Raw genomic sequence first — 23,564 nt, forward strand, 5'->3', positions numbered from 1 at the left:
AGGCTGAAATATAAAAGCGAGAGGGCAGCTGATGGCAGGGCGTCTTGGTGAAGTCTCTGAAACTCTGGAACTTCTTTCTCCCTTTGGTCTGAAATAGCTCAAAGGTAGTGACTTTTTGGGCACGCTGCAGAAGACCGCTGTTTGAGAGGGTCTCTGGAAAAGGCTGAGGGTGTGTTTCATAGATGGTGAAGGGGGTGGGGGGTTGTTAGCTCTTCGCGAGCAGGAACAGTGTTTTTGTGATGTGTTATCCTCCCTTCCCCACATGACATGCCACTCATGGATCTTCAGTGGGAAGTTCCTGCAAAACATATTGATTTTGTCAAATCAACATTTTTAACAAAAAACTGTTCAATTGGAAAATTTTCGACTTTCTCTCATTATAACTATCCACTGTACCCCTCCCCTGTACACTGAGTTTGCAATCTTGATACCCTTCATATAAGCATTGTACTTTGGGTCCAGCTTTCCATCCAGTGGAAAACATTCTTGCAGAATACTTGGTTCCTATCCTCCCTGTTCCCCCTACCAGTGTATTTGTAGATGACCACATCTCCCCTTTATCTGTCCTGTCTAGACTCGATGCATTGTGAGATACATACTTTAGCTACTAGCAGGGTGCTGGAACAATGTGTATAGTGGAGGTGCTGAAAGCCACTGAACCAAATTGTAAACCCTGTACTTAATGGAAACCACTTCAAGCTCCCGCACCCCCAGCAGCTGTAGTTCCAGCACCTATGGCTACCAGGATTTTCACCTCTAAGATGGAGTATAATCAATGAATTTAGTTCAGAAATGTACATATAAAGCTTTTTCATTTACAAAAACTGTTTTAAAGCAAAACTTTTCATGAAAACATTTGACATCAATATTTTCTGTATTTTGTGAAATGTCGTGACATTTTTTATCTAGCTTTTATTGACCTTTTAAAATAATTTGTAACATTGTGTTAGAACCCCATTTTTAGTACCCCCCCACCCCCCGAGTTTTGGGAAACAAATTTTGATAATGATTTTGAAAATTATTTTAGTAAAAGTTTTGATAAAAATGTATAGATTAAAAACACTGGGAAAAATTTTGCAAAAACTAAACAGGAATATTGATCCATTTTGACTCCTGTACTGTGGGGAAACTGAATTTTTTCTCAACATCATTTTTTTTCTGTTTCTCAACCACTCTAGTGCTCGGTGAAGAGTCTGTGTCTAGTACCTGCTCCCACCGCCCTGGAGGAGCATGAATAACTTCTGTTGCTGTCATTTGACCCCCTCACGAATTGCATAGACATGTTGTGGAAGAGACCGATTATAACTCTCCTCATCTGGAAGGAAATGTTAGGCTGCCAGGGGGAAGGAGAAACAAAGGAAGGAGAATAAGGAGATCCTAAAGAAATTTGCCACTGAAATAACCAAATCTGTAAAACCTGTGTGTGTGATGTTCCTGGATCCTGAAAGAATGTTTCCATTAATCCCTTGTGTGTCTAGGCCCAGAGGTGGGTCAAACACGCAGAATGACGCAGCTATGGATGCGGCAGAGGATGCAGCATGACATGCTGTAGGCTAGATTTCTTTAACAGGCCTGCAGTTTTCTGCAACTTCCAGGCTTGGCATTTTGGATCTCAGTCATTTTTTAGTGCTAGGACTTCATTTCAGTGTGAAGTGGTTCTGGATGTTCACAGTGAGGAGTGATGGCCACCCTTGCTGGAAATAGAGGGTGCTCGGAGAGGCAGGAGTGTGTGCTGGAATGACCTGGCACTGGTGCTCCACGGGTCAGCATGTCCCTCCTTATTGAGGATATGTTATTCAGAAGTCATCACTGCTCCCAAGCCAGATAGACCCCGTTCAAGGATTTTTATGGGATTAGCCAACATCTCATCTGCTTTGTGGCTGTTCCTTTTCATTTATCTTGATAAATATGGACTCTGTTTCCTGACCATAGACCAGGGTTTGAAAAACACTGCCTTAGACCTGCAAACCACCCCCATTACCCTGGGAACAATAAACCAGTCTCAGCTTCCTTCCCTCACAACGTTTCCCTTTTTTACCATGCTCCAGGTGGGTCACTTTTGTGGTCACCTGATTGCAAAACACAATAACCACTTCCCACACCAGGTTATTTTGACTGGTCAGCTGCAGCCCAGTTGAGACCTAAGATGCTTTGGATTTGCTTCTTCGTCATCCCCTTGCCTCTGGTGGTCCTTTTGGACAACCATTGGTGTGCTATTTCAGGGGCAGTTCACACCTGAATTCAGCAGCAACCTCTCTCAGGATCTTGGAACAGATGAGTTTGGGGTGACCGAGCTGGTTGCTGCCTCTCTCTTTGCTCAGTAATTTGTCCCTCTGGCAGTGGTTGGAGACATTTTATTCTAGTTCAGCAGGGGCTGCATAATCCAGATTCCTCGGCTGAATTCCTGCTGTTTCGCAGAGATCTGTGGCTGCTGTTTCAATCGCCTTGTGCGCTAGAAAAGACACAGGACCCTTGTTACATGAAATCAAACCCTATGAATGATGCTGTTGTATGTCTGTCTCTCTCTCTTCCCTCCCACTCCTTTGGAAACTGGGGAATTGATTCTTGACTAATTCCTGATGGAAGCAAACGGATGGGGTCAAAATGCAAATGCTGAGATTTCCGGCATAATGAGATGTAGCAATGAGAACTCACTGAAATACCCATCATCCGATGCCCTCAAAATGCCATTGGCTTGGTAAGAGGGTCACCAGGCATGCCTGGTGTATTTCTGCTGTTGTCAGTACTGCCAAAGAATGAAACTGGTGCCTGTTGAATTGAGGTAGAATGAACCAAATTTATGCCTGGTCCCTGGAATCCACTGAGATAGATTTGGCCCAACAGTTTTGAAGAAATATTCCTTTCTTCTCCTGTTATTTGCTTTAGGGTCTGTGTTTGTGTCTTTGCTGCCTGGACAGTTTGTGAGGATTCTAGTGCCAATAAATTCATGCCCAGCATGTGAGACCCTTGCAGTCACAAAGTCTAATTTTTGCCCTTCTTTCCTTTGCTTTTGGGGGAAAGAAATGTAACCATTATTCTACAAAGCCAATGTGTATCGCAAAAACAAATCACTCTTGTGTGCTCTGAAAGCCATCTCTCTGTATCTGAAGGGTGTAAACCTCAAGGAGAAAGAGCATTTGTAAGGGGTGCTCAATGTGTGTCTACATTAGAAACGCGACAGCTGCAATGCTGTAACTGCACCTCTGTAGATCTGTAGTGTAGACACTTACTACACTGATGGAAGGGGTTCGTCCATTGCTGTAGTAAATCCAGCTTATGTCGACCTAACTCTGTAAGCGTCTACACTAAAATGTGGCTTCCACTGATGTAATTTGCCCACCACATCGACATAATAATTCCACCTCTGTGAGAGGTGTAGCGCTTATGTGGATGTAGTTAGGTTGACACAGTGTCAGTGTAGACACTGGGTTGCTTACATTGACTGTTGCTGCCTTTCAGAAACCATTCCACAATGTCCCACACTGGCAGTTAAATCAGGGCAAGCGTTCCTGGTGAGGATGCACACCGCCGACAAAAGAAGCGTAGTGTGGACGTGCAAAACCGATTCAATTACTGCGGTGGCTGTATGTCAACTAAATTAGGTTGATTTAATTTTGTAGTGTAGACTTGCTCTTAGATTGTGGAGTAGTTTCTCAAGGGAAGAAAGGAAGCTCCAACATGTTTGTCATTTAAAAGCTAGAGAGAAAGCACGGTCTGGTGTATTAGGGCAGGGTTTCTCAATCCGTGGGTTGCGACCCAAGATCAGGTTGCCAGAATGTGTCCAAGTATTGTGTGGGAAGCCTGGGGGAGAGGATGGAGAAGGAAGTCGGGTACTGTCCTCAGGATGTGCGAGGACCTAATGGGGGGTGTTCAGAGCCTGCCCTGCACTCCACTCGCAACAGCGGCTCTAGTGGCTCTGGTCCCGTGGGGCTGGTTGGGCTCAGCTCCAGCTGTTGTAACTTGGTGCATGGGGTCACATCACAACGCAGGTTTGTCTCAGCCCCTCTGTCATGGGCTGGCCAGGCCAAATTTGAGTGAGTGGTGCTGGGTGGTACTATGCAGTGGGGTGCTGAGCCCAGCCAGTCCTGCGGGACAGGAGCTGCCACTATGGTATGCAAAGTGTACTTATTTAGTACTCATTGTGTTAATGGGTATGTTAGTTATCATGGGTAAGAATCTTTAGTAAGCCAGATGTTTTTTGTAATAAAGCCATTTACTGGGTTGTGACTGGCCTCCAAGGGTTATAAATGGGTCCTGAGCCCCCAAAGGTTGAGAACCACTGTGTTAGGGCACTGGCTGAGGCATCAGGGAAGTGGCTCTGTCACCACTCTCTGTGTGATCTGTGGCATGTCACTTTACCTCTTTGCCTCTGTTTCCCCTTCTGTGTGATGGGGACCAACTTCACAGGAGAATGCAATAATGTTTGCCCAGAGCTTTGAGCTCCTCAAAGGAGAGGGGAGGTAGACGTGCTGAATGTTACTGTTATCAAACTAATCTGGATGAAGTGCATACACCTGCCCATCCCCTCCCAGTGTCTATCATTGTCTGCGCAACACACAGACCTGAGAGTGTGGGGAGAGAGAGGAGCAGGGAGCTAATTGAGATTGTGGGAAGAATTCTCATGTGTATTCATCTGCATGCTAGATATGAACAAGAGTATGCTAAGATTAGGACTGTGGTCACAGTGAATTTCACATTAAAAGACCAGTAGCCCATTACCAAGCCCCTTGATCCAAATATCTTCTCTGTAATGGATTGTACTTTTAAGAGCCCCAGTAACTGTGTGTATGATACCAAACCCGGCTCATTGCGCTCTTCGCTTATGAATAGTACCCCATTGCCTGACCATCTGGTTACTCCCATTTATCTGTGTGTCCCTTGAAATACAGACATATCCTCCATGCTGTAACAAAATTCCCAGCAGTACCGCCATTGGCAGCTACGGAGTGATGCTTGTAGGTAATGGTCACCTGTATTCCCTGTGCTGGGATACTTGCATCTGTGTCTGGGTGTCTTTGGCTTTGTTGGAGACATGCAAAAGTCCAAAGAGCCACCACAATAAAAGTTGGAGTAGTGGCTTTTTGCAAATAAAAGCCAGCCTCTGAAATGCTTGTGACTGGGCCCAGGGTGTGCAGAGGGGAGGGGGAAGAGTGAGATGTATGTTTGTGGCTTCAAATTAAGCAAGTGTCTAACAACTGCTCTGCAGTCAAAGGGGCAAGGAACAAATAGGGCCCTCTTTTCAGGAGAGGGGATGCAGCCTTAACAAGCATTTGAGCCCAGATGCAGCTGTGCTACCCTAGTGCTTGTGTTGACACAGGGATTGTCTTTGTTCTGCGTTGCTAGCAAAATGTGAATTATACATTAATAAGAGTTGCTTTATTTACCTAGTCAGCTAAGACCAAACACGCACACGGAGCAGCTTAGCCCAAAACACCCACTTCTGGTTTTCTCATTCCCGCTGACCAAGTTTTATATATACACCTTACTGAGCAGTTTGTAGCATGTTTTGGTTTTTGTCCCCAGAATTGTAGGAGGAGATGAGCCGGATAATGACAGTCCCACAACTGGTGGACGGCTTGTTTATCACAGACACATTGGTTTTGTTTTTGTTTATAAAGGTGGATGGCCAGATATGTTTCCCATGGATATTCCATTGTGTGTTTCCTTGGTTTGTTTGTTTTGACTTTTGTGTTTGGCAGGGTTTTATTTAGTGTAGACTAATGTGTGACTTGGCCAGAAGAGGGCACCCTTTCATGATCACTTTTTAGGTGTGTTGTCAACCGGAAGGGAGAATGCGCAGTGGGGTTAAAAGTGCGCTGTATGACAGTGTCCCCCTTTGAATACAGCTTATCCTTAATTATAGGGAAGCTGGAGGGCAATCATCAGTAGAAACTCCACTGAAATCCAGCCACAGACCTTTCTGCAATGTTCAGATGACTTTGATGGTGGTTAGAACACAAGACTGGGAGTCAGGACTCCTAAATTCTCCTCCTTCGTCTGCTGCTACTGACTTACTGTGTGGCTTTGGGTAAATCACGTGCTCCTTCTTTGTACCTCAGTATAATGGAGATAACAATACTGATCTACTTCCCAGAGGAGCTGGCAGCCTCAAGTAATAATGTTTGAAAAGTGCTTTGAGATCCTTAGATGGAAAGTATTTGTTTCAAAAACTTTTTTTTATTTCGCCAGGCATCTGATCCTCTCTCTCTCTCTCGTCCTGCATGTAAGAGTTCTAAACAGTTAGCTTGGACAGAGGAAGTACCCTGCCTACGTTAATCATCAAGGGTTGTATCTGCGCACAAAGAGATCACACCACATTGCAAGAGGGATCAGGAGGATGGGGACTTCCTGCACATTATACTTTACTTGGCTAACCGCCTGCTACTAACTAGTCATGTAAATGCCTTTGGCTTCCCTCATAGACTTTAAGGTCAGAAGGTACCATCATGATCACATGGCACTTTGCAGGCCAGAGAACTAGAGCCCTGCAAATCCTTGGATATCCGCTTTATATGGATCCACGGATATGGATGCGGATATCCGCGATCATATTTTGGCAGATAGCGGAGCAGATGCGGATCTCAGTGACAGGGAAGCAGCTCTCTGCAGCTCATAGCCTTTGAGGCTGCTTCCCTATCTGTGAGATCCTGGGTGGGAGCTGTCCTCCAGTCAGCTGTTCTGTTGGGCTCCCAGGTCAGCAGGGGAGCCCTGCAGAACAGCTGATCGGTGGTTAGCAGGGGAAGCCCAGCAGAGCAGCTAATTGGTGGCCAGCAGAGGAGCCCTGCTGAGCAGCTCTTGGGTGGGGGGGGGCTCCCGGGCTCCCCTGATGGCCGCTGATCATCTGTTCGGGAGGCTTCTCTGCTGGCCAGCAGGGAGCCCAGCAGCCGGCAGGGGAGCCCCTGTGGAACAGTTGATTGGCGCGGACAGGGTAGCCCCTTCGGAATCAGCTGTTCTGTGGGGCTCTCCAGCATTCTGATCAGCTGTTGGGCAGCTGCCTGGAGGGGTTTGGGGGCCCCAGAGCTGCAGATACAGATCACCACACTGCGGACGGGGGCCCGGGGTAAGGTGATTGCCGTGGATGCGGATCCACATTTATGGATCCGCTCAGGGCTCTATAGAGAGCCTCCCCCATCCACTCCTGGAGTAGCTCTTTGGCAATGGCTGCAGATCCATTTCTGATATGAGCAGGCTGTTGCCCAATGATAGGGAGGGTCCCTGAGGTGATGGTGGGTTTCCTATGAGAACATCAGCTGTTCCTTAACCTTTCATTAGGAATCTGGAGATTTCTCAGAGCCTAGTGCCCACCCCAAATGACCAATCCATTTTATTAGTAACAGACGGGCCCAAGACACAGATTCAGATTTGGAAGCCCCCCTCTCATCCCAAAGTTCAGGGGTGTTTGAATCTGGATCTTCAGTCCGGCTAGCTTTATAATTCAGATCCAGATCTGGTTTGGATTGTGACCCAACCAAAGTTTAGGGAAGGTTGGACCCAGGGTTCTGATTCAAAGCTGTCTTTAATAATTACCGATGCTCTGCATTTCACTAGTGCCTTTCTCCAAAGGATCTTGAAATGCTTTAAAAATATTAACTGAGCCTCACAGCCCCCCTGGGAAGTAGGTCAGTGTGTCTGTCCCCATTTTACAGATGGGAAGTTGAGGCACAGAAAACTGAAGTGATTTATCCAACGCCACACAGAGTCAGTGGCAGATTTGGGTATTGATCATTAGTGTCCTGATTCCCAGTCCCCTGCTCTCACCACCACATCAAAACTGTGACAGTTGAAAGGAAGGCAGCCCTCTTTCAACCCCACTATTTACACCTTCTCTCTGCACCACCTGCCCGTAGTGACGGGATATTGCTAATCACTGGCACTGCCTCCTCAGTGTGAGGTCTGAAATCCTAGCTGTGCGCTCATCTCCCCCCTGGACCGGGTGCAGGGTCTGGGCGGTTAGCTGGCACTGGTTGGTGATGAGGCAGAAGGCAAACTGGAATCCAGCCTGCTGTGCTGCAGTGTGGACAGTGGGAGCTAGTTCCCTTAAGATGATTTTACCCTCGGGCCTTTGCCATGGGGTGTGCTGTGTACCCGCTGCTTTTTACAAGTGGGCTCAGGATCTAATCGATACAGCTGCCTACATCTGAATTCGTCCAGTCTGTGGCATGTCTCTCAGCCCCACAAGGGCTTTGAGAGAATCAGAGATTTTAGTGACCAAAGGGCTCTCTTAGGTCCCATCTAGCCCATCTCCTCTGAGGCCAGAGCAAGAGTACTCCTCAGTCTATTTGCTAGAGCCCTGGCCTGTCTAGTTTTGACTATCCCAAGCAACGAGGCTTCCGTCTCTCCCCTTGGGCAACAATTCCACAATCTCACGGCCCCTCAGTGACATTCTGCCTGGTATTCAGCCTAAAATCTCCTTTGTTCAGTGTCACCTATCGCTTCTAATGATGCCCCGGGAACCAACCTAAACAATTGCCCTCACTCCTTGCTACTTGTACCCTTCAAATCTCTGCAGACCTTTCTTGTACCCAGCCCCACTCCTTTGCTGCTGCTTCCCCAAGTTTGCTTTTTCTTTCTTTTCTTTTTCTCTCTTCCACCCTCAACCCTTCTCTTCCTCCCTCCCAGTCTGTCCCCTACATCTGAGCCCAACACAGCACTTCCCTCTTCTGGGAAGCTGAAGGCATTCCAGCCCATGTGCGTTGTTGAGCCCCCATCCCCGCATGTGCACGCACGCACACACTGGCCTCCTTGTCTGAGCAGCAGTGCTGGCCGAAGCAGGGCCCTGGGGCTTGCCGCGGCTCCTCAGTAATGTGTTATGAACTATTAATATCTCCCTATGCGTGAGGCTTTTCAATGTCGCTCATTCATCAGCCTGGCTGGGGGGAGCTTGTGGTGTGCCCTTTTTCTTCTCCCTCCTCTCAGCATCTTGCCTCAGTAGCATCCCAGAGGCCAGCCTTCTCCAGGGCAAACAGGAGTGGGTGTGTGTTGAACTGGCTGGTTTGGCGCCTCCCCTCCTCGCCGCCTTTTTATAGTTCAGTGTCTCAGAGATATTTCCTGCCCCTCCGCCCCCTTTGGTCCTTTTTCAAATGGAACATGAGTGGAAAATGTTTGAAATCCTCCTCTGTGCTGAGCACTTTTTCCATTGCAGTCTGGGGCCTCCTTGTGCTGTTTGGATGTGAGAGATCCAGCTTCCCCCTCCCCTCCCTGCCCCCAGAAAGAGGGAGATGACGTGTGTGTGTGTGTGTGTGTGTGTGTGTGTGTGTGTGTGTGTGTGTGTGTGTGTGTGTGTGAGAGAGAGAGAGAGAGAGTGTGTGTGTGTGTGTGTGTGTGTGTGTGAGAGAGATGGCTGTCTGCACAGCAGCCTCTGTTGGGCCTCTAAAGTCACATGGTCTTGGTGGCTGGCCTGCCCCAGAGCTGATGGGAGCAGGTGCCCATTTCACTCTTGTAGCTGGAGCTCATCAGCACCTGGTAACCGAGCCCAAAAGGGCAGCCTGTCACAGGGGATGATGTGTGTAAACCCGGCCTCTTGTGTGTGTTGTTCTTCATCTGGGGAGATGCACATGGGGCACAAGAGGAGGGAATTGGCGGTCTCCTGGCTGGAATACAGTCTGGGAGCCTACAGGAGATTTCCTGCTCAGCCGATTGACTGCTATTGGATGACACCAAGGTCCTGTAATTAAAGACTCTCCCTTCCTTCAGGGCAGGTGGAAGTTTAAGACTCCAGGACTGTACATTGGTTGAGGAGGTTTGGGGCAAAAGGTGGGGGGCCAGCTCTCTTGTTGTGAATGCTGGGTGCTCCCCACAGCTCTGCTGGGCCGGGCCCAGTGGATCAATCCTAACTCATATGCTGAGAGGACAGAAAGCAAAAGGAGCTTCCCTTGGAGCTTTTCCCCCATTTGAGCTGTGGTGAGGCCTTAACTTACTTCACTTGCCCTAGCTGAGTTCACCTATGCTAGGAGTAGGTGGTACATGTACCTGTCTCCACCACCTTCCCAGTGAGGATTGTTCCTGCTTGCCTGGACCTTTGAACACGGGTTTCTGTCCCTGTTGTGGTGACAAGCCAGCCAGACTCGGAGCAGATCTTCCCTCTCCTCCATCTGGCCTGTGGAGCCCACTTACCCATCTCCAAGCTTGAATATCCTTTCCAGGGCACTCCTACCCCTTGCAGGCTATAGTACGGGGAGGCCGAGTACAAGATTCAAGTACTGGTCAGCCACCCCCTGGTCCATCTCTGACAGTCCCCTGTCTTGTGACTTGGGGTGATGCATGCTGTAGGGCTCTGAACATTGAGTGGCAGCTAGGAGCTCCGGAGTTCTAGACCTGGCTCTGATCCTCTTACTCATATTGCTCTGGAAAAGCAAATCCCTTAATATTAAGAGAGGGAGGATGATTTTATGGTTAAAGCACAGGATTGGGAGCCAGGAGATCTGTGCTCTAATCCCAGCTGTGCTGCTAATTAGTTGTAAGACCTTTGACAAGTCACTTTGCCGCAGTTTCCTGTCTGTAAAATGCGACTAGCACTTACCCTCCAAGGGGGCTGGGAGGATGAACCGCATTGTAAGCCACTATGAGGTTCTCATGTATTTTAATAGTGATGTGTAAGTCTTTCCTGTGTCTGAGGTTCTGGAAAAGTGAGGTGGGATCTACAAATCTTTGATTTATTCCAAGGCTTTCTAAAGGTACCACACCTGGAAGTCTCTGTCTTTACCTAGTCATCTGAACTGCAGGATGTATTCCCTCTGGTTTTGCCACTGTCCAGGCATCTTTCTGCAGCATGTCACCATGTGGAATTGCTGTGGCTGTCAGTGACTATAGAAATGTAACAGCTGGTCTCAGCTGTTTGTGCAGGCTCTGCTCACAAACCTTGCACCGACTTGCTGCTCTGAGCTGGGTGGCAGGGCATCTTGTTAGGCCCTCCTGGAGATTTGTTAGCAAGAGCGTGCTGTAGCGTTTGGGTAAATAAGAATCTTGTTTTCTGAGCAGGAAAAGGCCTTTGTGGAAGAACCTTATAATGGACTCACTGCTGACCTTGGATATGGGGACAGAGCCAGTGCACTGTATCGCCTACTGCCCTGTCTGAAGCTCAGGTCTTTGGTGATGACCACTCTAAGGCATTGCAAGCACTGGGTGTGTCATTTCAATATCCAAGATAAAGGGACATGTCAGCAAGGTCTGGGCTGAATGAGTTGAATGACTGTAATAGGGTGTGGCCCTCAGTGGGACTGCAGCAGCCCTGTAATTCAGTCTTTCTATTTTCAGTTCAGAGGCAGATTTGTTGCTAGCCAGGGGGCTCAGGAGATGGGGGACAAGGAAGCAGCCACCTGTGCAGCTGTGTATTTTATATTTGTCCCTCCAAGATCGCTCCGCTTGAGGTAATAACTCCAGTCCTACAAAGCATTTTTCAGTCTTCCCATGTTCTGCGCATACTGTCAGCCCTTACAGCTGTGCCCGTTGTTGTAATGTGCTTAGGGCAGACAGAACGGAGAGCAGACGCCATCCTGCCTTGTGGAAGGCTCAAAGCATCCACATGTGAACGGGAGCGGGGGTGTGTGTGATGGGGGTACAGCATGGAGTTTAATTTTAGGGAGTCCTGCTGCACCCGCTGGCTCAGCTGTTGGCACTGGGAGGCTTTACTGAAGAAGTGCGTTTTGAAGAGCGATATGAACAGGAGGTGGGGGGGCGTGGAGGAGCGGGGGGTGTGCTCGTTCCAGTGCTCCTGAGCTGTGGAACAGTTCAGATCTTTGCCATGTGGGCCTGTCCCTGCTCAGGGCACCCTGGGGGGAGGGAAGAAGCAGCACTTTATAGATGGAGAAAATGAGGCAGAGTGAGTCAGTAAGAGCTGTTGCCACCGGGGCTGATGTCAGACTGGGTTCAGAATTCAGGGGTTCTTGGGTTCAGGCCACATCTCTCCCTGCTGATGCCCTGGCAGAATGCTTAGCTGCTCAGAGTCTTCTTCAGACCTTCAGGTAACCCTTATTTTTTTTATATTCCAATAGTTTCCTCCCACCCCCAACCTTGGGCACGGATAAATATCCCTTTCCCTCACCTGCAGATACAGCCCCTTTGTGCTGAGAGGAAACAGCAATGACAGAATGACTCCGGGAGTCCACACTGTCCACCAACAGGAACCACCAGGCCCTCGTTCCTACCCCCATTCCCACGGTCTCTGGCCAGCAAGGGGATCCATCACATAAAGCTATAACATTACTTTAGTGTCTGTCAACAACAGCCTCATGTATGGGACCTGTTGCTAAGAAAGCCCCCTTACCACTGTGAGATAAGGTCTGCATGAATACAGGCTTCTCATTGACTAGCTGGGTGTGGTGCGGGTGACATGAGGCAGGTTATGACAGCGGTTTTAAAGAGAGTGGGTACCTTTCCACTTCCTCCAACCTGGAAAGGGGGTGAGAAGTCTGGGCTGGTTGATGGGAAGAAAATCGGGGTTCGGGACAAGGCTTTGGTTGGGGGAGGCTGGAGTGGGCTATGTGTCAAGAGTTTAGCAAACTAAACAGGATGGCTGAAACTGGGTGGTTAAGATTCGGGGCACTTAGGTAACTCTCAATGTCCCAGTCAGTAATTCCAGGGAAAGAGGTGGTTTATGGTTCCTTGACTAGTGTCCCTGGACCTTTTCTTGTTGTTCTGACCATGGTACTCCTCTCTGCTGAATTCCTTCTCTGTCTGTCTGTCTGTGTCTCCCTGCTTTGAGTCTGTGATCCTCATCTTCACCTTCAAGGCCCTCCGTAGTTCTGCTTCAACTCCGTTTCTGCTGTCATCTCCCCCTTTCATACGCTACACTCTTCCTGCTTTTAGCTCTGCACCTTCTACCATCCTGCCCCTTGCATCTGGCGCAGCTTCCTGCTTGCCATGGGACAAGCCCCCTCCCCCACATTCCTCCTTAAACGCCATTTCTTATTCAGAACCTCCCGCATGGTTCACCAGCACCAATTGCTCACACGCTGGCAACTGATCCTTTATGCTTTGCATTGTATTTGAATTGGAGTTGGGAGCCTATCGTCTTGCAAGACCCAGTTCAGGATTTAAGGAGACCTTGTGCAGTGACACGAAGCAACTAAACATGAAGCATGAACAGGCTGTTTAGCTAGTCTGGAATCTTGAAAGCCAGAGAGAACCAAGGGGTCTGTCTATACCCACCAGCTGAGAGTTCCCAAGAGGGGTAACCCCAGGATTTTTTGTGCCCTGGGAGGTGTGAGGGATCCTCTGCTTTACTGCTGTCAAGCCTCTCCCTCATGCGTGGGCACTAGCACAAGAACAAATACCAAGCCAAGAAAGTTCATCTGTCACCGGAGTGTTCCAGAGAATAAAAAACACACACGCAACTTGAGTGCAGCTTCCTTAGCTCTGTCCAAGTCTTGCCTCTCTGGAATCCCTGCCCAGGGCACCTGTTAAGATTGATGGGAAGGGGTGCTAGGGACCAGAGTGACTTCAGTCCAAGGAATGTCCAGGGTCTCAGTTTTGGGAGGGAGAAAGGAGTGAACCACATTTGTATATCAATCAGGCAGGAGCAATTGGGAGGTTGCAGTTGTCCCGTTCCTGCTGCTAATTTTCCTAAAGCTATTGAGTTCTCCCAGCCTCTCTCATGTTTCCACCCTGTCGTGAAGGGATCCAGAAGCAAACCTAAGTACGGGGCAGGTGGGGATCTACAGTTGTTGCTGCCATTTTTCAGATGGATATGGGGAAGGAGGGTCATTGAATGAACATTCGCTTGAGAATACAAAGCCAGAACCTGCACAGTGTTAAGTAGCAGTGTGGGAAGCTGACAGTCTTTGGGATATGATAATGACACACACTGGTGGTTTCACACCTGCTTGGGTAGATCCCATTCAACATTACAAAACTACTTGTGCCCTTGCTGGCTAAAGGGATTCAGATCTTTGACGGGATGCTTGGTATTGCTTGTTGCTGTATCAGACATGCAGAGCTCACGGTTACAGCAGCCTTCGAGGTCTGGTCTCTGGGGGCACATCAGACAATTTGGGGAGTTGATTGTGCATTTGCACTGAGCTCGTTTTGCTTGTGCTTGGCGAGAGAGAGTAGTTGGAGGCTCTCCCATCTTTGAAACTCCTTCCCACTCAGTGTGGCTAATTAAAACTTAGGGTTAGAGATGGGTCAAGCTGCAAAGCTGGGGTTTGGATTGGAACTATCCCAAGTTTTGGACCCGGCATATTGTTTTGGCCAAACTGAACTGCATCTAGGTGTCTCATTGAGCTCATGCTCTTGCTTTCTACCTCTGAGACCTGCATTTGTATTTGTCTTAGACCTCAGGTGTAAAAAGACTGATGATCTCACAGCACAGCCCCTAATGGATGTGTTCATGTGACAGCACCGGCACGGAGTCTGGTAGTGTTCGAGATGATTAGCAGCCTCTGCTGGGGACAAAGCCTCGAACTTGAGTTCCTGGGTGTGCTGCTGGTCAGGACTGAGGGGCATCAGCAGAGTTTTAGAGTATTGTGTGAACCCCAGTGCTGGAAGAATAGGGGGTGCTGTGGGGAAGAAGTGAGGGGCATTGGCAGAGCGGTGGGAGGGAAGCTTCTGCAGTTCTTGCCTATGTTATGCCTGTCTACAGCCCATGCCTTCATTCTGCATGTGAGCTATTTGGATGATGTTTTACCTCCAGTGGAGTGTGAATGGCAGTATGGCAGTATGTTTCCTACCTCATCTGCTGTAATTCATCTTTAGTTTAGAGTAAACAAATATGCTTGGCACTTCTCTGGTGCTAGAAGTACTTGGGAGATGACTTTTTGAAGTTCATTCTCTCTTCTGTGCCTTAATATGTGGGATCTGAAAGCAAATGCTATGAAAGAAAGGGTCTGCTTTATGGTTGGCTTAAGGGGAAAAAAATAGCCTCTTTAAAAAACTTTCCAGAGGGCCCAGCTGGTTTTGCTTTTCAGTGATTGGCCAGGGCTGTGGAGGGCGGATACAACCACTGTTCAAGGATCTACAGTCTGGCCCTCTGAGTGTGAAACTTACTTACACTGACAACAGCTAAGGAGCAGTAGCGCCTTAGCTAGCAAAATACCTTCTGTGTGTGTGTGTGTGTGTGTTTTTAAATCTATAACTTATTCAACTTAATTTGTCATCTTCCTGCTGCAATAGAGAAAGTGATTGAACAGTTAAAGGATTCTCACCACCTAGCTGCTTGCTCGTTAATTTTTCTATTCACCGATATTAGGCAGCTGTTCCCCACGGAGTGTGTTCCAGCTGAAGGAGACACGATACAACCTCAAGGTAAATCAAATACTTGGATTTCAGCAAGTGCTTGATGCCTTGTCTTGCTGCTGCTCTCTCTATGTCCCTGTTTCTGTGTATGAAATGTGAATTATTTTGTAAGGCAGTGTCTGTCAATCATCTGTTGTATTTAAAAGCAGATAATGCTCTTCATGAGACAATGCCAAGTGAATTTGCCTCCAGCAATAGCGAGGGGCTGTCACGTTGACTATCTGTTGTTCCATAACTGATATTTAAGGGACATTCATGTCCAAATAACTTGATTGACAATGTTAGTAGTAGGCTTTTGTGGATGCATTGGGGAAATAAGAGAGAATCTCTGAGCTGGTGCAGAAGTTTCCTGACATACTCGACCTGTTACTGAATTTTGGAGTTCCCAGGCTGTCATGACAAAGTGCGTTGGGTTAGGGTCCACATTTTCATTCTCGCTGCTACTGTGTGTGTTTAAATTGGAGTTTGCAGGATCTGTGTGTGAGAGGCTTTTTGACTTCTTATGCAACTGACCTGTTCAGTCACAGCAAACTAATCCTTAAAATAAGGAATCCCAGAGTGAAGTGGATGTGCTAGTTGCCTGCTTGGGGTGACATGAATTTTTCTCAGCGTACTGCCTCATCGCTCCCTTGACTGGGATTGGCACAGATATTTTGGTTTGGTCTTGATCGGTGACTGAAAACATACAGATTTACGCTCCGCTCTAAAGTCCAGTGAAGTTAATGGAGAGACTCATATTGTCTTCACTGGGCTTTGGATGAGGTCTTTAGGCTGCAGTGAAGGGGGAAAAAAGCTAAGCTACACATCCCAACTTACAAACCTACATACTTTTAAATCCATTGTCCCGTGTTGGAGTCTTCTGTGCGCTGGGTAGACGCTGGTCTCTTTGTCACCATTCTCAAAGCACTTTACAAAGAGGTTTCTGTGGCAGGGTTTCCGTGGCTGATTTATTCATACTTCTTGGAATATCCCCATTTCATCCCATGCTAATGTTCCTCAATGAGTTTGGTTTCATCATTTATTTTTTTAAAGTGGTTTTTTTTTTGTTGGCTTTTATTTTTTAGCATTTGACATGATGCAGTCACAAATTAGGGCCTCTATGAGAATGTTATTGGCAATAGCCTACAGGCTGCTCTTACACCCAGGTGTAAATTATGTTACATTTTAACTCAAATATGAGCAATTTATATTGAAATATTGCTGAAAAATACAGAAAATGTCTTAATCTCTCTGCCCACGTGTGTCAGCAATGACTGCTCCCTGTTTAAGGTGGGGTGTGCAAAGAATATGGGCTCAATTCAATTCCCATTGAAATCCGTGGAAGTTTTTCCATTAACTTCAGCTAGAGTTGGATCAGACCCTGTACCCAAGTGTGGGGTTTTTTCTTAGTGAGGTAGACATCAGATCCAAATACAAAGCAGATATAAAACCCAGATACAAGACATATATATTTAATGTGCCTTCACTTCCTTGAATAAACTCTTTTAAAATGAAATAAAAATACCAGATGTTCTCTATCCTGTGGGGAGGAATAAACTACCCTTGTCCAGATGGGGGGGGATTGAGTCCCCGTATCTCCATATATTCCATTAATTTCCACAAGAGCCTGGTGGAGCTCACCAGTAGACAGAGAACTGAATAATTGCATATGTTGTTTGTATGAATCTGCCCATGTTTTCCATTTGGATGGGTGTCTGTTGGGGTAATTTATCTATCTAAAGGTAGGAAAGGGCTGTTGATCATGGCATCGGTAAGGCCATAAATGTCATCAATACCAAGTATGCAATGTAGCCATGTCGGTCCCAGGATATTAGAGAGTGGGTAAGGTAATATTTTTTATTAGACCAACAAAAGATATTACCTCCTCCCTCATCAATACCAAGGTCAGTTACTGTATCTGGATGATGCTCCATTGATGTTCCTGGGAGTTTATAGGTGCCCTCCATGCATGGGAGCGTGTGTTTTTTGCTCCAGGGATTTTATCTCATTATTTCATTAATTCATTTGACAGCAGAGGGTGTCTCCTGTCAGCCCCCTGAAATGATTGATAAAGGCTCATTGGTTCACCTCTCTTGCCCGTAGGATCACTGGTGAAATGTGCCTCCCACCAGTTGTGAAATTAGTGCTGGTCATTGTTGGTATAAAAGGCATCATCAGAATGGGGTGAGGACAGCGAGGGTTGAGATAATGTGGCGAGCCATGTGGAGTGCGGTAGGCTTAGGTCATTGGTCTCTTGCAGGAACTTCCCTTTCCATTTCATGTCTTGCATGGTCCTCACGTCCCAGGTGTCGCTTTATGTTCCGAGTTCAGATGAAGCCAAAATCTCAAAGCAAAACTCAGCTGAAAGCGCAGCAATCTTTGTCCAGTATCATATGGAACCAAGAGGGGAGAAAACACTGGGTTTCTACCTGAAACCATAAACCTGGCCCAGGCCTCATCCCAGAAATGCCCCAAGAGTGATGAGTCTGGGCCTACATTTGGGTTGTAAGGAAAGGTTTTTATAGAGCTCTTGTGATACTGGGACCTAATCTCTCATTTCTGTGATACTGTACTCTGAGGCTTCCACTGTAACATCTGTATCATTAGCCTGTCTCCTTAAGGCTTCATGAGAAGTGTGGAAATACCACCTTGGGTGCTAGGAACACTCAAGATATTGATTAGCAATACTCTGCCCTTCTGTTTGAAGGTCTGTAAGGACTTTGCAAACATTAATGGATTAACTTCACAGTCTTCCTAGGGGCTTGTTTTCACTACAGAGTTAACCTGAGTTATAACTCTAGTGTGACCCTAATGCTAGTCCCATCCACACACAAAAGCCCTTACCTTGAGGGCACTGGTGCTTTGAACTCGAGTTGGCTGGCCTAAGTGGGGAGTATAGGTTAAAACTCCAGTGTGCACAGCTCATAAGTTGCTCACATATCCATACTGTCCATGCAAGTGCTGCTAGTCCTCCAAGGTCTAACTTCCCACAGTTCCCCCCACGTGCCCAGAAAGGACAGACAAGTTCTCTAACAATTCACTGGAGCAGCTCAGGTTAGTGCAGCGCTAAGAACCATGGGACATGCTCCCAGAAGTCTTGGTGCCACATACGAGCAAGCACCGTGTCCGTGTGGACACAGCTGCCCAAGGGTTATTTCAGAGTGTGACTGCACTCACTTGAGCTTGGCTAACTCTCAAGAAGTTACTTGAGTGTAGATCACTCAAACTAAATTCTGCAGTGAAGATATAGCTTATGAGGTTGGTGATGTTGTCTTCATTTTACGGGTGGGTAAACGGAGCCACAGGGCAAGTTACATACGCAAGGGGACCTAGAAAGGAGGGACAGAGCCAGAATTAGAACCCAGGTTTCCTAATTTGCAGTCCTATGCCTTAACCACAGACTATCCTTTCTTCCCTTTTGGAAAACATGAGAGGCATATTTGGTCGGTTGGGTTTAGCAGTGGTGTGAGAGCCGTGCTGGAGTGTGGAAGGAGCCTTCCCAGAGGTCTAATGGCTGGGGGCTAATGCTAGAACTGAGAAGGCATTAATTAACCTTTGTGTCTAGCTCCAGCACATTCTCTAGTGACGAACGAACGTTGGCAGCAGAGGAAGGCCACATTCCGATAAAGCCAGGGGTCCCCCGAGTCGGTTAATGATTGAGCCACAATAACCCTCCTTGTGCTGAGTCTCTCTGAAAGTCACCTCCAGATAATTATATTAACTTTTCCAGGCTGCAGGAGCTGGGTGCAGAGATTTAAAGGGACATGGTCTTTTTTCTTTCTTGTGCACTTTCAAAAAGAAACTCTGTCATATGTGTGAGGTTGTAAATACAAGGTCAGGACCTGATTTTTTTTCTTAGTTTTATATTAATTTGTCACAAAGATGCATGTGTAAGTTGGTGAATTGCATTTGCATGTTACAATCTACAATTGCCAGACTTGCATAGACAGCTGAGGTTGCTGCAGGTGCAAATCAGACATTTACTTTTGTGTACGCTTTTTCATGCACATTTTTAAAATGTAAGCCTCACCAAGCTAGTTGCCTGCTTTCCTGTGCATGGCTCCATTTCCATCCTGTAAGAGTAGCTTGTGGATATTTTAAAGTGTCCTGGGTTTCCAACAGGACACTTGAGTGATGCAGGATCCTTGAGTTGCAATGTCAATTTCATGGCGACACAGTTGCTGCAATGTGTTGCTCTACAGGTTGAAAGCCAGAGCTTTTACTTGGGCTTTCACCCTTTTCCTGTTCATTCTCAGATATTCTCCATGATCCTTTCATATTGCTGCTTTGTCTACTCTTGGCTTGCTAGCAAAATGGCAAAGACGGTGATTTCATTGCCACATAGTTTGGATCCACTCATTTGTTTTTCTTAGGGTGATGAATAATTCTCACCCTGGTGGACCAGATTTTTCTAATCATGGCGGCTCTGAGGTAAACCCACAGCCAATCCATGGAAGTCAATAGAGTGGCCCAAACTCTGACCCAGTACCCAGGGTGTTCTAAAGATTGTGTTCTTTGTTGGTCTCTGCACATATCTTGGACGTGCGTCTCTTCACTTCTGATTCTGCCGCTCTTCCCGTTGCATGGTGAATGCTGCCAAGCTGCCAGTTAATAAGTGACGCATTACCCTTGCAGCGTGTGCCATGAACATTTATCGAATGTACAGCAACAGTGCTGTTTAACTAGCCATTTTAAAGATTCCTTATCAGAAAAGGGTGCTTGCCATCCGGTGCCAGTAACAGGCTGAATAAATGGAGGGAAATATTAATGGATATGTCTGGAAAGGGCCTTGTTAAACAAAACAACTTGAGTGACCTTTCGTAATCAATGGATAAGGCTTCAAAGAGCCAGGTGGCTTCACACTCCACCGCTCTGAGGGTTGATGGTCTTACCTATTAATAAAATCACCCATGTTAAGGGACCCCGTTCCCTCGCTTCCCCTGTGTTGTCTCATGGATCTGAGAACTCTTTGTCCACGTCATAAAACCAGCATACATCTCGTAGTTCCAATTCAGGGGCCGTTCAGGAATGAAAGATCATGTGAGTGCAGGTGCATTGGCTTTGCTGCCTGCATGGCCCGGGGGCTGAACATCAGGGAGTGCTGCAGGTTGGGATGGCGGTGCAGTGGTAGACCAGGCTGGGATCAGTGTCTGTAATAGCAGTGTTGCAAGGGGTCTTTGGCAGAGTTGTGCAAAGGCCATCCGATTCTGGGACCGCAGGGGAACGATGCAGGGAAGTATCGAAGTGCACTATGTGCATGTGTGTGTGTGTTTGGGGGGGGGGGGGGGGAGGGGGAGGGGGTGCTGCCTGCAATAGTAGGGGAAGCTGCAGGTCAGGACTGAGGAGACTTGGCAGAGTTGTGTGGGGGAGCCTTGCTCAATTCTTGCCCATGCTTTGCTTGGTCTAGAACCAGTGCTAGCTGATTTCCACAAACTGATAAAACAAAGGCCATTTCTTCCCAATCCTTGAGTCCCAAGACATCCTAGAGGGGGATGCTGGGATGTTGAACCCCTGTAGAACTTGGGGTGACTCTTTGAGAACATACACTTAGGAAGCCAGAAGTGTAAGGTTTGCTGTTCCAGTCTTGTTCCTGCAAGCTATTGAAAGGAGGGGCAGTCAGCTGGGCATTTCCCCTCCATTCCCTCCCATTTTGTCTCCTCAACTTCAAAGTGGGGCGATCTAGTTAAATGTTCCTGAGGCACAGGGTGGAGGGGAGAAAGTCACAAAGGCAAGGCACCCAATTCCTACACAGTGCACATGTATGTTACATTTCGGTGGGTGCCTACAGCTGCCATTGCTGGAGCTGTCGGACGGATTTTGAACATCTGGACCTGAATTATGCTCCTTTTCCAAGGACCCTATATAAGGATGCGAATCTTACTCTGCTTAATTGGGACCAGAAACACAGCAGCTCCTTCCAAGATGCTGTAGTGATAGATCTGCTGGCGCCCAGCATGTTGCCTGCTTGAAGGGTCTGTCTGGGTATTTCCTGCCATTTATCTCTACAATGAAAAGCATTTGACTGCGGAATATGTGCAGGCTTAGGAAACAGCTTTCTCCTTCTGCTTTAACCTTAGTCTTGCTGCACCCCTAAGGAGCAGTCATTGATAAACACACTCCTGTCTTTCTAGGATGAAAGCGTTAAGCAGTGTTTAAAGGAAAGTGCATATTCTTTCAACGGTACAGTATGTTCAGCCCATAGTGTGTGTGAATTACTTCCAGAAACGCTAATGGAAATAGTGTACTGTACTCACACACACCTTTGGAGCAAGGGGGAGATTCTACAGATCAATCAAATTGCATATATTTTGCATGCAAATATGGACATTTTTCACATAAAATTTGCAAGACTTCATCGATTCTGATTGAAGGTGAAATGGTCACACTTCTGCTTTTGAATGTTTTTATTTTTCTCATGTACCGTTCAAAAGAGTCAGATTCTCGCCTCATTTCTTCTCAGAGCAAGAGCAAAGTATTGCTCCCTCTCTCCTTTCTTCCCTGGTGTGAATGTCATTGCTCATTTTTATGGAAAGCAACACAAACTTCAAGGCAAAACCGCAGGCTGTTTTCTGAAAATGTTACCCAGGGCTGCATTTTGGAGCAAGGCTGGTAGTTTTGTGATGTCCCAGAGCTGCATGTGTTTGATGCAGGATGGGGATTGTGAAAGGATGGAGCAGAAGGAGTGCAAGTAATTCTGTTTCACCCACAGGAGAGCTGCTTCTCTGTAAGGATCCGGGTCTCAGATAATGACAAGCCTGTGTCATTGGGTGACATCTGACGGTGCGGGAAGCCTCATCTTCCCTCTAGAAGAAACCATTTCAGGTCCTAGTGTGTCACCTTGAGAATCATTCCTGAGACACCAGTTTGATCAGGCGGGAGAGAAGTAGTGAGTGGGGAGAGGAGAGAGAGAATATTGAAGGAAAAAAATATACTAAGGAAAATGAGGCTTTGTTTCAGTGTTTTTGTTTAGAAAGAGTTTTGGGAGGGGGACTCAGCTAGTCAGTCTGGCTGAAGCGAGAAGATAAAATGCTCTTTAGGGCTAGTGTGTGCGGAGATACCTCCGCCTAGGTGGGCCAGTGCTGCCACGTGTGTGGTACCTCTGTGTAATTGCTGGAAAGTGGCAGCTCTTGGTTTGTTTGGAAGCTAGGTGTGAAGAAAGCAGCTGGGGTTCATTCTTTTCCTGTATTGCACCCTCAGTGACCTCAGTGGTAGCGTGGGGCGGAATGACTCATATAACCTTCCCTTGGAAGGCAAAACACTGGAGGGCTGTGGGAGCTAGGAGGGTCACAAGGCCAGGCCGAGACACTGATGCATTGTGGTGAATGGGTGACTCAAAGTTCACTTGACCCTCTTGGTGCCTGTCTTACTTCATCTGTGTAATTGGGTGAAAGCAGAACCTCTGGGTAACCAGATCCTGCATCTGCGTTTAATTTTCCTAGGTAAATAATAACCTTCCCCTCAAAGCCTGTCTTTGAGAGTCTCCTTAATGCTCTCTTTGTCCCCATCTCCTGCTATTAACTCCATGCTGTTCATCATGCTGCCCCCTCATCTTGGAGCAGCCTCCCTCAGATCTGCCTGTCAGAGCCATGCCTGCCTGGCTTTCCCATCCTGAGCATGGTGCCAGTCCTGTCCTCATGTGGACAGTTGTCTGTAAGCAACTGGACTGAGAACCACAAACTCACGTCTCAGAGCACATAGAGCAGGCATCATATAAGCATCATGCCTACTGACGAAAGCTGGACGTGAACTCTGTGACCTAGAGATTAAAGGCTCTCTGGAGCCTAATCCCAATGCATTGAGCTACGTGTACTTCACGTGGAATAAAGTCCTGAGGTTTTTACTTTACTGCCTCTTTAAACTAGATGAGAGAGGAGAAGGAGAGAGCTGAAAACAAAGAACCACCTCTGGAGAGTGGCATATAAAACACACAGGAAAACCTACAAGGTGCCTAGTTATGATGTCTAGCAAAACACTACGGAGAGAACCTACAGTAGCTAAGGGCTTTTCTATATTTACAGCGCTGCTCCGGTGCAGCTGTGCCACTGCAGCACTTCATGAAGGCACTACCTGCACCAATGGGAGGGCTGCTTCCATCTGCACAGGTATGCCACCTCCCTGAGAGGTGGTAGCTGTATTGATGGCCGAAGCCCTCCCATCGACACAGCGCTGTCTGCCCTGGGAGTTTGGCGGGTATAACTGCGTTGCTCAGGGGTGTGGAAAATCCACACCGCTGAGCAACGTAGTTATACTGACATAAGTTTGTAGTGTAGACCAGGGCTGAGCAAGTGCAAGGTCTGGAGCTGTCTGAGCCAGAGCGAAGAAGGGGAAAAATTGAATTTGAGCAGTGTCAGGAT

At 47.3% G+C, this 23,564-nt stretch overlaps 1 protein-coding gene across 2 annotated transcripts in view; it reads left to right on the forward strand.

Annotated features, from left to right (window-relative positions):
- STARD8 (StAR related lipid transfer domain containing 8) overlaps positions 1–23,564 on the forward strand; it is a 131,472-nt gene that overhangs the window by 43,713 nt on the left and 64,195 nt on the right. The window contains exon 1 of one of the 2 annotated variants that reach the window (XM_067548325.1): positions 15,081–15,240. The exons of the other annotated variant lie outside the window; for it this stretch is intronic. The gene's annotated coding sequence lies outside the window, so the exon portion shown is untranslated. Of the gene's footprint in view, positions 1–15,080; positions 15,241–23,564 lie in introns of those variants that run through there. 2 annotated transcript variants of the gene reach the window in all.

This window comes from Emydura macquarii, unplaced genomic scaffold, assembly GCF_026122565.2.
Source record: "Emydura macquarii macquarii isolate MOO-44397 ecotype Brisbane River unplaced genomic scaffold, CSIRO-AGI_Emac_v2 contig_1253, whole genome shotgun sequence".
Classification (NCBI taxonomy): domain Eukaryota; kingdom Metazoa; phylum Chordata; order Testudines; family Chelidae; genus Emydura; species Emydura macquarii.